The sequence below is a fragment of the Empidonax traillii genome, unplaced genomic scaffold (assembly GCF_003031625.1).
Source record: "Empidonax traillii isolate 1590-97213 ecotype Southwest subspecies unplaced genomic scaffold, ASM303162v1 scaffold298:size702513, whole genome shotgun sequence".
NCBI lineage: Eukaryota > Metazoa > Chordata > Aves > Passeriformes > Tyrannidae > Empidonax > Empidonax traillii.
This window is the reverse complement of record NW_020955491.1, coordinates 195,150-209,903: the sequence shown is the minus strand read 5'-3', so window position 1 is coordinate 209,903 and position 14,754 is coordinate 195,150. Positions and strand designations below refer to the sequence as shown.

Genomic DNA, 14,754 nt, shown 5'->3' with positions numbered 1-14,754 from the left:
GGATCAGCATAAGGTATTTCCAACCCTCTTCCTCACAAGAGAATTGCATGCCCAGAAAGTTGATTTTTGCTTGCAAGTTTTGAAAGTTGCCATTTCAGAAGCTTCACATGATAATTAGTTATCAGAATTCTGAAATAATTTAGGCCTGGCAAAGCAAAGTGCACCTCACAGTCTAAACTGAAATAATACTGACCATGAAAAAAAGAGTAATATTAAGGATTGTGCCCTAATTTCACACATATAAGTTGTGTTACATAAATTATGTTCCTATTAGAGCTTCTACTTACAAAATTTATAAAGAAAAACATTAACAACTGCAGTGTTAATGGTTTAATTCATGTAAGAATACAGATACTCCTTACAGCGTGTGTATGTTTAATACAAATCCTATTCCAATCTTACTCATATCCAGCATTTAAGATAAAGTAATAGGGTCATCAAGTTTTGTGAGGATCTTCTTTTATCTAGTGATAAAGGAGTTAAATCTCTCCAGTCAGAGAAGGAAAGCCGGGCCGCCACAGTCTGGGTATGAATCTTAAAGTTTTGTTGCTTTAAATGATGCTGCAAATCCACTCTCCTCACAGTTTTGGGATAACCTACTCTTTCTCAAAAGTCTCTGGAGAGACCTGGCAAATTTTGTTAGAAATCAGACATTATTTCAGAAAATAAATACTACAGTTTTCAACCTCTCCACTCCCAAAATTACACTTTACCAAATTAAGACCAATTAGCCAATTTTTTATGTTTTACAGGGTCTCTTAGCAAAGGTCCATGAGACCAAGCTCACTGCACAAGAGCAGTAAAAGAGCATCATTAAAATATCCTTCCAAGCATAGGCCTTCTGTGTTAACATAGTGACTGATACTATTGGTTATCTTGAAAAATATTACTCAGACCAATGATAACGCTCAGCAAACATGGAAACTTCTGACACAGTTATTGCTTTACAGCTCTGCAACCAATTACTAGTTGAACGGAGAAATGAACCCTGGTCATCAGGAATGCTCCTGTTTGCCAAGCCTGTGAGATTAACTTTTTAAAAATCAGTTTGAAAAGGAGTTTTGAAAGACAGTCTACAAGCAGAACTACAACTCTATACAACTGGGTTTTTTTAACTACTCAGGATGACCCTGAGCAGGCTGCAGTCAGCAGTCACCACTTCCTTCAACAGGTTTTTTCTGCTCAACTCACACAACTGCGCATGCAGATACACAAAGCAATACAGAATACAATAACCCTTGGTATGTATTTTTTGCTAAGCATTATCCAAGAAAATATCATTTTAGGCTTATCTAAGACATATTTTCTCCCCAAAGCAATTGCTATGAGTGTCTTCCAGATTAATCTGTGGTCTGCAATGGCAGTGCTGCTGCAGAAATAATCTGTATCTGAAGTAATTAGCAACTGTATTACCTATCCCCCCAGGGCAATCAGGCTTCAATATGACTCATTCTTAGACAAATCTTACTTTTCAAGTTTTTTAGGCTAAAGCCAAAGGTTTTGAAGACAACTCAACGGATACCAGTTTCCCCCCACTTTCTGGATAGAAACTGTGTACGCTAAACTAAAATGCACCTGATCTGAACCATTTGACTGTTGGGAATGACAATATATCAGTCAGTAGCAACACACTCTGTCAAAGATCTTGAGGTTGAGAACTATAGCAACAACGGTGAAAACACTACAGTGCAATATTTTCGGCACAGGAAATAGAGAAGAGATGCTTTAAGGGACTGTTATGTTAACTGACATCACAAAGTATTACAAAGGTCTTTTCTATAGTTATTTTTATATATGAAAAATTATTACACTTGGGAGCAAAACAACACTCAAGCACTTATTTTCTTCAGAGGAACTTTTGGGTCACAAAATGCCTATCTCAGTAAAAAGAATTTATTTAGGTAATTACTATTGCAACAATCAAACAAGCTATTATAATACCACATCACGTTTTCCATCGGTTTCATTTCTAACTGACTTACACAGACCCAGTTCCCAGAACAATTAAGACAGGTTCTGGGAAATATTTTTACAACTACAAGTGGAAACATGACAATGAGGTGTCTCTGAGACTTTTGTTTAAAGCCAGTAATTCAGTTTCAAGTCTTGTATTCTTTCCAGTTTCTCATTAACTGGACAAATTTAGGTACAAAGCACCTCAAACAATTCTTTTACTAACCTAAATGTGGTAAGTGTGCTAGGAAACTTTCCAGTTTTTGAAAGAGCAGGACAATATCTTTCACCAACATAATCAAGGAGTCACCGAATCAGGAACTGAACAAAAAAGGATGTAACAGATAATCTGCAGAGGATGTGAATAAGCAACATGTACAGAAAGACCAATTCCCTAGAAAAAGTAGTATTAGCTAGGGGATGGCATCTGTCCTGAAACCATTAAGAGCAGACTGCTCTATTATTATTTAAAAGCAAAAATGACCATAAATATCTTGCAACATGCTCCATGTTATCTAAAAGAGAAAAACAGCACAAAGAAATTAGAGTTGCAAAACCAATATGCCATGCAAACCAACATGCCAGTAGGTTATCCCAAACCAAAGCATGGCAACACAAGTATGAAAACCATTTTATGTGATGGATTTATCAACTACTTCTAGAAAACACTGCAATTACACATGACAAAGAAGAAGGAAAAAACTGAAGTTGTAACAAAAAATCAGAGTCACAACATTTTGGGACATCCTTTGAGAAGAGTTTTGGTCTTAATTTGAGCCAGTACTTCTCTGGCTACCATTACGGAATATCTCAAGCTCAGTTAGTCTATACCTTGTATTAACTCATGGCAAACATGACCTGGCAGTCATCCTGCTGTGCTTGGCTTTCAAAGCAGAAGCATATGCAGACCTTCTGAGTGCTCAGCTGGCAGAATTTAAGATGCCTTCATTTAAACATTTCTGCCTTACAAGCAGTTATTTGACAATCAGTCAAATGCAGTATAATAGAGGTAAGGAAGACTGCACTGGAAATCAAATTAACGAGAGAAGGTTAAAAAAGGTCTTGGGCTATTATTTAGAGTTCATTAAAAAAACATTCTTCCCAAATGGAAAAGAAATAATGGAATTTTCAAAGTGTGAAACAGAATAGTAAAAAAACCACTCAAAACACCCCAAACTTTTCAGTAACTTGTCTGAACAGACCTGAAACAAAAACTTGTAAAACACTGACACCTATATTTTTTGATGTCATGCCTATTTCATACTTACTTTTTAGTAATTTTATAAGTCTAGTATTTCAACAATTACAAACTATTTTTCCAACTGTTTTCTCTCAAAGTGTTACAACTAATTCTGAGGCAGATCACAGAAGGAGTTTGGATGAAACGGATCTTAAAGATCATCTAGTTGGACCCCTGCCAGAGGCACAGACACCTTCCAATACACCAGGTTGCTCAAAGTCTTATCCAACCTGGCCTTCAACATTTCTAGGTATGGGACATCCACAGCTTCTCTGGGCGCCAGTGTCCTACCAGTCTCACAGTGAAAAATTTCTTCCTAACATCTAATCTAAATGTGTCCTCTGCTTAAGGCTGCTCCCTCTTGTCCTGTCACTGCATGCCCTCATAAAAAAGTGTAAAAGGTATTAACCGTGCTTTCTACTAAAAAGTGCCCTTCTCCACTTCCCACCACTCCTCTCAAGGGCAATTTCACCAGTCTACAGCATTAGCTGGCTTCCATAACTACAAACTGTAAATTTGTATAACCATAACAATTAAAGAATTAGTATGTCAGCATTAACTTCGCATAGATCTGAAGCAGAAAAAAAATGTAATTAATATTATCAAACATGAAGAGTCTCCCTTAGTAAATTATGGGAGTCAGAAGATACTTATACCAGAACATGTGATGTATCCACGGAGTTGTTCTAAGATACTTAAAAAAGACTGAAGAAAACTTAAAACAATGCAATATATCTGCTTTAAAATTTTATAACACCAAAAATGTAGCTGAACTAGCAAAGAAGGGCAAAAACAATAAAAAGGGGCAAAAAAATCTAAACAATTTATCTGAGTGTGTGTATGTGGTAAACTTGGACCACAGCAACGTCTGCATGAAGCTTGAGCTCATGTTTCCACTAATTAGACCATTACTATTTTTCAGAACATAATGTAAGATGTGATATTCAGTGCCTTTTCTCATGGACACACATAAGAATCTTTTTGGAAGACTGATCAGCAATGGCTAGCTCAGGCTCTGGAAAAACAACACTGGAAGGCATAACACTTCCCTCTTAGATATTTGGAGCATAATGATGTAGGAGATCACAGAACAGAATGATTAAGGTTGGAAAGTGGAGCACCTGGTCCAACCCCCCTGCGCAAGCACAGTGTTTAAAACTCAGCGTGTTTCCATTTGGATGATTTCAGAGGGATCTAGGAAGGCAACAATACCCATCTTCAAGTTTTAAAATCAAGAGCTATAAAAGGACAGAGATCACGTTTGAGTTTGTTTTCTGAAATGCCACATACCAGATCCCCCACTTCACATCTGAATAGGACTGATGCAAAAACTTCCCTCCCTTTAGGAAGCCCTCGTGCTACACATCTATGCAGCAAAGGATCTATGCTCAGCCTCCCATCTCCAGTCCTTTGCCCACCCATTCTGGAACCTGAAACCAGAACTTGGTTTGCAGGCTATTAACACAGGCCATGCTGGCCAAGAAGCACACACCCAGCTGGGGACTAAAAAGCAAAAGCTTGCCCAGTTGTAGCACAGGCATGTGGGTCTTGGGCCTTCATAAAGATAATGAGGAAGCCAAGCCTCCCTTTAAAATGAAAAAATTTCAAAAGTAACATATCCTAAAAGAATGACAAAGTTTTGAGAATGCTTTTGATGCTTTTTTTTTCTTTTTTTTTTGGTGTTCATATACTACTGTGTGTAGGGAGTGGTTGTGTGTACGGAAATCAAGAAATTTGCATGGCCTCTGCTCTCTCCTTCCTCTGTGCAACACTTTGCTCCTTGACAACTTATCTTTTGGTTGTACTTCCATTGGCATATAATTAAAAACTGCAACATGTAAAAAGAGAATGTTTGAGACTGTCCCTGAAGTAACAACTCGGTGACATTAGGCAATACATGAAGAGCACCTATCAGCAAAGCAGTAAAACAGACTTAGCTGACAAGGTGCATTCAATTACTAAATGATCCAAATGTTTGATTATGTTTCCCCGATTCATTAAATTACAAATACCCTGCTGGAAAAAACAAATGAGAAATGCAAAATCTTTCAGTAACAATGTGCTTTTCTATTAAAGCTTTGCATTTTTATTGTGAGAAACTCTCAGTCACTTGAAAACAATGCAAACTCCAAGTTAAATTTTTCTGGGAAAATCACTATGCTTTACATCCTATTTTGTAAAAAGTCAAGTCTTTTGATTCTAGTTTTTCTTGCAGAAAGTTAAGGAAAACTTATTTAGGTTATAGAGACTTTTCTTTTACTTCACTTGGCCTTTTTGGAAGAAATTTCATTGAAACATATTCCCACAGAAACTCTACATTTTGTCAGCATATTTTCCAAAAAAAGTATTTCAAATTCCTTCTGCTAGTACCACAAATCTGGTTGTGGTATCTCTTTTAGCAATTTCAAAACACAAAGTCGCTGATCAGTGTTTTAAAAAGCCTCATGCTCATTTTAAAACTTGATCATAACATGAACTGTCATTGTGCATGATTTAATTGAAATACCTGATCTCTGTTCCACTGAAGTTGCATACAACCACATTAAGTTGTTAATGTTTATTTCCTATGGTTTAAGCAAATGCAGGATAGGTTGGGATGGCTTATAAGCCACAGAATTTTGAACTGCCAGGCTTACAGAAACCCCCCAAAATGTTTCCCTTTAGCTCTTAAATTCCAAACTGTGTGTAAAGGTCACACATTACGTAGAGTATGATGCAATTTGAAGTTCTATTGAATTTTACAGCTTCTCCTATCTGCTCTGGAAAACACAAACCTGAACAGCAGCTCAGCCATTTCTGCTAAACTTGCCTTTCACATACTTTCAAGTTGAATATTTCCTGCCATCAGCCTACAGAGCAATACTGAAGCTTAGCCTGCTTGAACTGTAAGGACATGGAGTCAAACCTACCTCTTGCAGGCATGAGGACTCCAGCTATACCTACATCCGGAGCCCAGCTTTGGCTAAAGTAACTCAAAGTGCACTCTGATTGACCGGTCTGTGCAGGAATAACACTGCAGATGCACTGCATGGTCAGGTAGATTAAATAAACATTTTCCAATCCCAAATACAGCTCTCTGAAACCTGCCTTCCTCCCATCATTTTCAATAAACTGAAAATAATTTTTTAGAAAGGTTGGGGAACAGAAATACAAACCTCACTTAAAATTGACCATTTTTTTTTTTTTTTTTTAATCATCTCTACTCTAGAGGGGAGCTCCAAAATGGTTATCTCAAAAGAAGTAAAACTCATATGAGATTAAAAAGTCATAGCTCTCATAGATTCATGTTGCATTTTAATAAAGAAAATCTGCCTGCCTCAGAAAATATAAAGAATAAAAAGAAGACTTAAAAACAGAAGCTGATCTTGAAATTTCACCACATTGCTTCTCATAAGAGAACAAACTGTTTTCACACTGACTTAGGTATATATATTAAGTTGTTCTGGGTACCTATACACTTTTGATACCTCAGAGGAAGATAGACAAAGAACACATGGAAATAGTTGTCAAATTTAAAGCAGTTACTTTAATTTAGATGCACTTTTGCTCTGCTGTCTTCCCTTTTACTGTAAACACACATTTCTGCTTTTAGTTATTGTGGGATTCTGTTACGGGCAGCTCCACTGACTTCACCATAAATGTACTGATATCAAACAAAACCCAAAGTGTGCCCACAAGCACAACCAAACAGCAGCCAGAAGCCTTGCATATATACATATGTTTATATGTCACTGTTTAAGAAAAGCTCGTACAAGGCACCTCAGCTAAGATACAACAATCCAGTAGAAGTTCTGCTATGTAGACTTCTCTATTTTGCTTTTTAACTTAAGTATCTAACAAGTTCCTCATTAATCATTCAGCAGACATTTTCTACAGCTACTCTAAAACATATAAACCAACAACCAAGCAAAAACTAAACAGGTTTTACCATTCACTTCCAATGAAGTAAGAGGCTGCTAATTAAAGCATTTCTGAGGTTAGACCATCAAATGACCATCTCAACCTGAATCTATCTCCCTGCTACCTGACTCTCTATTTTGTCTTCACTACTGATACTGGTTTGCATTTTCCTTGTCATGCTATCAGGAGTGAAGACAGTGGGCCCAAAGCATCCAAGATCCTGAAGTCAGTAAGAAAACTAACAACATCTTCAATTTACTCTGGACTGGATATTTGCCTTACAAAGCTGACATCCTTTATCACCTCTATTAATCTTAAATAGGAAAGCATGACTATGCATACTATGTCTGTATTACCACTCATTTTTATCCTTCTTTGTGGAAAAATCAATTAGGTGTACATTGCTCTCTTTTATTACATTATAAATATCACTATTGCAAACAACTTACATGAAAATAAATTATAGGGTAGTACACCAGAAGCAGAGATCTCATTCTTGAGCTTAGCTGAGGCTTTTAAACCCCACACAGCCAAACACTAAGTTAATGTCTGGCCAAGAGTCAAAACAATACAGATTTTAAAGCCTCAAAGTTGAACATTGCTACAACACTTCCAGCATTGTTTTATTGTGGCTTAAATCAGACAAAGTGCACTGATGCTTCTCTAAGTCACACATCTGCACTTTCCGTTTCAACCCTTTGCTTCAGCATTAGCACAGCTATGACTGCACATTATGTATTTTTTAGGATTAGTTTTAAACTAAACAGTTTTTCTCATTCATATATATGCGTATATACACGCAGCACAAGGGAAGAAGCACGGAGGCTTAAAAGGACAGCAGTAGGATTACTTCAAGCAACAGCCCACATTCAAACTGTTTAAGTCAACCACAAAAACTGCATCAGAACTGAATTAATTAAAGAAATACAAAGAAATTTAAGGTAATATTTGTAAGCAGAAGTAAGACCTTTGTGATCTTTCCACACCAATTGGTACCTGATCCACTCACTCTTATCCCTTGCTCCCTTATTGAACATTTTCTTTTTTACTTTCAAAGATGATGTAAGTGATAACAACTGAAACTTAGACCTAATGACTTTCAATACTACTGCTTCAACCTCAGATTTTAAAGACTTGCATAGCCAAAAATTATCTTTTTGCATCTATACCACTGAACCACTAAACCACCATAGATAACAGCCGAGAAAGTTTGACAAAACCCAGAGACTCAAGTAACGGGTGTGCAGGACAGTGTATGCTGCTCGACACTACCTGGATCTTCCTCTGCCACCACCACTGGAAGTACCCTGGAGGAGCCAGATATTACTGAATGATATCTCACTGGGAACTCCAGCATAAAGCTGATGTTTTTCATGCAGTACCTTCTTCTGAGGCTAAATAATCACAGAATCACAGAATGGTTTGAGTTGGAAGGGATCTTAAAGATCAGCTTGGTCTAACCCCCTCACTAGAGGAAGGGACACATTTGACTAGACCAGGTGGCTCAAAGCCCCATCCCACCTGGGGCTTGAATACTTTCAGGGATGGAGTACCTTGTTTCAGAGGACTCATTCTCTTATAGCAGAAGATGAGAATCCCTCATAACAAGGGCACTTGCTCAGGGCATGTGATGTGGGTTCCAGCCTTCCCTCTCCTGCCAGGGTCAAACCAGTGTCTCCTAGAGAGGAAACTTTCCACTTCCAGGAAGATCATTAACACAGATTCAAGGGAAAATATATCATTTATGACAAATGTTTTGCATTTGAAAGCATCACTCAATTCCTCCAACACTGCAGCAGAAAATTTTAAATTAACACATAAGAAGTGCATGTGATTATCACATGAGAAGCAAGTCCTTTGTCCATCGTCCATTGACATTTCCTTTCTTACCCTCTAGGTATTAGCTGATGGCCACACCGAAAACACAACTGCTAAATGTGATCAACAATGTAATAAAATAGTTCATAAATTACTAAATTGGTTTCATAAAATTTCAGGATACGGGCTGGAAGGAAAGAGCAGCTGTAGGGGAAAGTCAGCTGAAGCATTTTTAAATGCTGTTTACCAGTACTAATTATATGCTAGGTAATCATTTAAGTGATCTTATCATGCAGAATTTAAAGAGGTTATTTGCTGACTTACAGATTTAGAAAGTAATAGTTCTTCACATTAATCAAACCTAAGTTCTGCTTTTTGGCAGCAGTTCTCCCCTGACAAGCATTTTCATGTCAGTATTTATCTAAACTAATTAGTTTACCAGCTTGAACAATTCTTATGAAACATTTTTTTCCCCCCCTTAACTTCTTACATTCTGCTTTTTTGAAGGAAACCAAATTAATACCATAGGTTTTCGGTTTTTTTAAACAACATGAACTCATAAATCTTACTGAATGACTATGGCAAATTCTTTCAATGGTTTCATAATGTTATCTTTTACAAAAAAAAAGAATAGGAATGTGACTGTGGTCTTTGTGCCGCCTCTAGCAAGTGGAGGTTAAAATCCTCTGTACAAATTCAGAGGCCTCCATCTGGCCAAAACTGAAAGAAGTTGCAAGCACTGGATGTGCAGTGGTTGCAAGTAATTTGGCATGAAAGTAAAATATCCTCTCAAGAACTATGTAAAGTAACACCAGTAATCCTGACTACCTTAATCAGGGCCACAGAATGCATGTTGGGCAAAAACTTAGGCTAAAGATCTGAAAAATAACATGTTAGTGCCTTAGAACTCCATAAATTGTAAATGTCTTTCTTACAAGTTCTGTTATCCTGATCATTTCACCCTGTATCTTTTGGAATGGTTTCCAAAATCATTAATGAGGCTTCTTCCTTCCTATCATTCCTAGTATTTGCTTAATATATCAACTGATTTTTAAATTTATTTTATTTTTTCTTAAAAGAGTCATGTTTTATACTTGAAAGGTATTTTGAGTAAAAATTTGTAGTCAACCACAGATTAAAGCTCAAAAAGATTTCTTGTTATCTAACCTCTATTAGCCCACTGTAAGATCAACAACTTATTTATATGTCACGATCACCTGATGTCTAACACACATTTCTAAGGTATGACGCCGTGCTCCCTCTTCTCCAGGTAATACACTGCAGTATACATAAAGAAGTTATGCACTACAAAGTGTAACTCTGAACATCACTTCAGGATGTGTCTGGATACCTGTTATAAACTCTCCAGGTCACTGTCCCTAGCAAATCTCTGTACGATGCCTATTACATATACTGTAGGGCCTCTGTGTTACGCAGCAGCAGAACCATTTTCAATCATCTCTCAGGAGTTTCCAATCTCGCCAAGTGGGCTTATTAAGATGCAATGGAAATGATGATTTTGTTCATCCTGCAAAGCAAATTTTCCCTTAAAACGAGACCACAAAAAGGGTCAGAGGTTTAAATCAAACACACACCTGCACAGCACACACTGTTCATAGCTACAGAAAATGAAAAATTTAAAGCTGAGGTGCAGGGGTGGTAAACAGGTGTGCCATTTCTTACATCCTCTTGCTGCATGTATTAGAGGCAGGCGGGGGCCATCCTTTTCAATATATCAGATAACAAATGGACACATTGATAATACCTTATCCAATTACTGTTTCCTCTGGATATCTTTATAACTGCATTCTCAGAAAAATTTGCTTTGCACATCAAAATATTTGAGAATCTAAGCAAAAACTGCTGCTGGGACTTTTCATGAGTTACACAAAAAATGCAAATCCAGAAGCTTCATTCAAGAATTTATCAGTCACGTCAGCGGCCTAAAGCACCGCTGTAACTGCTCCTGTGTATTTACAGTGCAAACAACCAATCTACATATTCCATGATAACGTTTACATAATTCTAGGTAACCCTAATGTGTTCATCAGCATTAACTGGACCTTTGAGCTTCTTGTAAAAAAGCTTCTTTTGCCATTAGACATAGTATTTTTCTATTAGTGCTATCACAGTTATTATTTTCAAAATTGCATTATTATACTTTAAAAAATTAATCCCCTATTTTCAGTGTCTCAACTCTTGTGGTCAACAAACCAAATAATGACAAGAGCAAGCTTTAAAATGTAAGCAAAGAGTACATATATTTTCTGAAATATCCTAAAAATATCTTCAGAACTTCTATGACAAACTCCAGCACACAGTTCTGTACTTTTCTCCATACTGTGCACAGAAAGCTTTTTCCAAAACTCTTCTCCAAAAAGCCTTTATGCAAAATCAAAAGAAAACAAGAATGTAAAATTAATAGTATTTTTAAAGGTTCTCTTATTATCTCATTCTCTTAAGTTGTTCCCCCATAAGTTAGAGTATTTAGAAAGCCTCTAGCAGACTTGAGAATATTCTGAAGGATTCTATTATGTTAAGGGATACTGCAATGACTAAACACAATCCCAACAGCAGCACTTCAAGTCTGAAATTCTGTTTCAAAGGAGAAGGTTTCACCTCAGAAGCAACAGAATATTCTTAGTTGCCTCTTAGTTGCCTAAATATTATCAATCAACACGATGGTTTTCCTTTTTGCCTGTATCAGTTTTTACATATTATTCCTTAAGTCAAAACATGTTCTCTCTAATCCACTTCTCTTTATATCACTAGGTACATCAAGGACAGTATAGGAAACAGCCGGGAAGGGACTACATATAACTAACTGAAGTGGTTCAAAGAAACCGCTTGCTTACACACAGATATACAATAAATATTGTGAAGAAGTATTTCAGAACTAGAATTTGACTAAACGTGGCATTTCTTAGAGTATGATTGTCATATTCATTGCACATATTTTTAAGAACAAAGAACCAAGGCAAACGATTTTTCTCAAGTTCAGAACACCTTTGCTGTACGTATGTTTGGGTTTTAAAATCCCTCCATCAACTCAAGAGTAGAGGGGAAAAGAAAGGACTCTAGCAAATGAAAACTCATACAAAGGGAGAGAAATTGTTTCCTCGTTCTACAAGCAGGAGAGGAGCAGTTGTATCATCTCCCATAAAGGAAATTGAAACAATTTTGAAGAGAAAAAAGAAGCATTTCCAACAGGCGAGAATAAAGAACTCTAGAGTTTTATTCTGAGGTTCATTTTCCCTTTTTAAGCAATTATGCAACCTAACAGACTACAGCCCAAATACTTTCACTTCACTTTTTTTTAATACTTTGAAGATTTTTGGCTACTATGTATTAGAACATGGTTAGTAAAAGAAAAACTAATTGAGAAAACTGGTTCTCGAAGGTTAAACTTTCACTGAAAAAAAAAGGTTTACAGTTCTCTTTCAACTTTTACATGTAGTTTGTATGTGCCTCTTAATTGATTCTTTTGCTTGGCTGGAAGCTAATCTAAAAGGACAAAACTTTAATCTTTCTACAGGTTCATCACATTTACTACCTTAAGATCCTATTTAATAAAGGGTTCTCCATCCAAGGACTTCAAACTATACTTAGCAATTACCCAGTGTGGAAGTGAATGAGCTCTTACACGGAGGGAAGCTAAAGCACAAAGTCACAGAAAACTTTGCCAGGATTGGAACAGAAAATCTGTGGCACAGCCAGAAAGAGACTTCCTGGCTCCCAGCTCTACTTCTCAATCGTAATAAATTCCTTTCTGTACATACACATGCTCAAAGAGAAACTCCAGTAAACAGACAAGAAATGCCTAAACCCATAAAAATGATTGGATAAATAACAACAACTTAGAGCCAAGAAAATACTGTCCTGCCAGGGTTTGTCTTTATTGCAACAGACAGCATAAGTTCTTCTGCACAAGCTTGCTTAAGCAAAGTGGGAACAAATACCTGCACCATGACACAGATGTGCCTCTAAAAGCAGTAACATTAGTTACTGAATAATGGAGTTACATAGAGCATTTTGTGCATCGTTTAACAGTGCATACTCTGGTCTTGGAAACACTGTAGAAATTTATTACAACACTATTAATGTTGACGTTGGGTTTTTTTCTCTAAGGAGCTTTTAGTAGTAGCATCAGCAGAGACTAATTACAGTACATAAGACAAGTTAAAAATTTCTTTCACCTTTGCCTATAAATTCTGTTTCAGAAGCACCCACCAGAACTGAAGGTGAGGAACACACCACCAGAGGAATACCCAACACTGGTCAGCACAACTCCAAGGGCTTAGAAAGCCTTCCAATATTTGTTTTATTTCAGTGAAATATTTCTGTACCATTCAGCTGGGGCTTCTGAATTTAAGGGACCCTGCCCCTGTATCCTAAATGAAAGCAAGTATCCAACTCTGTGGCATCTAGGGGTACAACAAAGGAGCAGTGTCCTACAGCCACTCTACTAGCACACAGCTAGGGTTATAAGGGCTTTTCCTTCTGACGCCCTGTTCAATGCTGGAATAGGTTTGCCACACAAATCCAAGATTGCTTAAAGGTGTAAATAGTCCTGGATACCTAAACTCAGGTATCTAAGCTCATTTAAGCAGAGTTAAGTGGTAACTGGCTGAAGGAGTGCATGAAATCTTTCGCTGCTGAAGTGAGAGGTTTTAAGAATCTTATTAGCTTTTGCCTTTAAGGAGCCCGTGCTCACTCTGCCTTTGGTGCCTCTTCAAGAGCCACAGGAAGCCTGTTAATGGAAATGCAGGCCCTGCTCATCTAGCAGCAAATGACAGGTCCTAACTCATTCCTGCCTGACGCAGAAAGGTAGACAGACTTACATATGCATTTCCCTGCAGCAACAGCATTGTTTCCTTTGCAGAAAAAACTTCCCTCAGCGTGCAGGGCTCTCCCTGCAGCTGCTTCCTCCTGCCTGCCTCCCCTCCCCATCCCAAAGGAAAATTGCCTTTGGTGAAGGAGCATAAGCAAGGTCATTACCATGCCAATTCTTTCTCTTCTTTAAAAGTTTTTAAAGCACTGGGGTCTACTAAACTCTTTTCTGAACCTGTCAGCACAAAGCCCAACATCTTAGAACACGATCCAGCACACAGGGAGCGTGCAATGAAGTTTTGCCCCTGCTTGCATTGGAGCATGGCCAGACGGGAGGCAAATCCTGAATCCCAGCTGCTCCCAGTGCACTAGTACAGGCTTTTCAGCTTGGAGAAGCTCACATAAATTTAAACACTGCTTGGTAACAATCAGCTATATCCAAATGAAGAGAAAGGGTACACAATTTGCCTTTGCCATTCACACTTTTACACTAAAATAACTCAGCCGGCATGCTAAGTCATAACCCTTCCTTGCTGAAACATGAGAGGAATGAAAAACCTGTCAACTTGGGGTTTTCAAATTTTCATCCACAGGTGGAGAGACTCTGCATCTGAATGGTATTTCTGGACATACACAAATATGACTTAGGTCTTCAGTTAACAAAAAGCGCATGTACTGTGCTGCACCAAAAGGGTACAGGGGCCACAGTCACAAAGACAACATAAGCATACACACAATACCCTAAAACAGAGATATAAGTAGTGTCCACATATGTAACAGGAGCAACAACACAGACCACAGCAAGGCAGGGGCTCCAATGGGTGAAGCAAAGGCTGAGGATGCCCCTTCACAACTGCCTTAAAGCACATTTACTGTGGTAAAATGGACAGTGCCTCTGATCAGACATCTCACCCTGCCTCTGTGCACCCACACCTTCGCCCAAATGCCAAATCAAGTATTGATCGATGAGAGACATACTCATTTCAAAGAATCATAGAACCAGAGAATCATAG

At 37.7% G+C, this 14,754-nt stretch overlaps 1 protein-coding gene across 1 annotated transcript in view; it reads right to left on the bottom strand.

The window, feature by feature from the left end:
• RB1 (RB transcriptional corepressor 1) overlaps positions 1-14,754 on the bottom strand; it is a 72,824-nt gene that overhangs the window by 12,592 nt on the left and 45,478 nt on the right. The window lies entirely within an intron of this gene.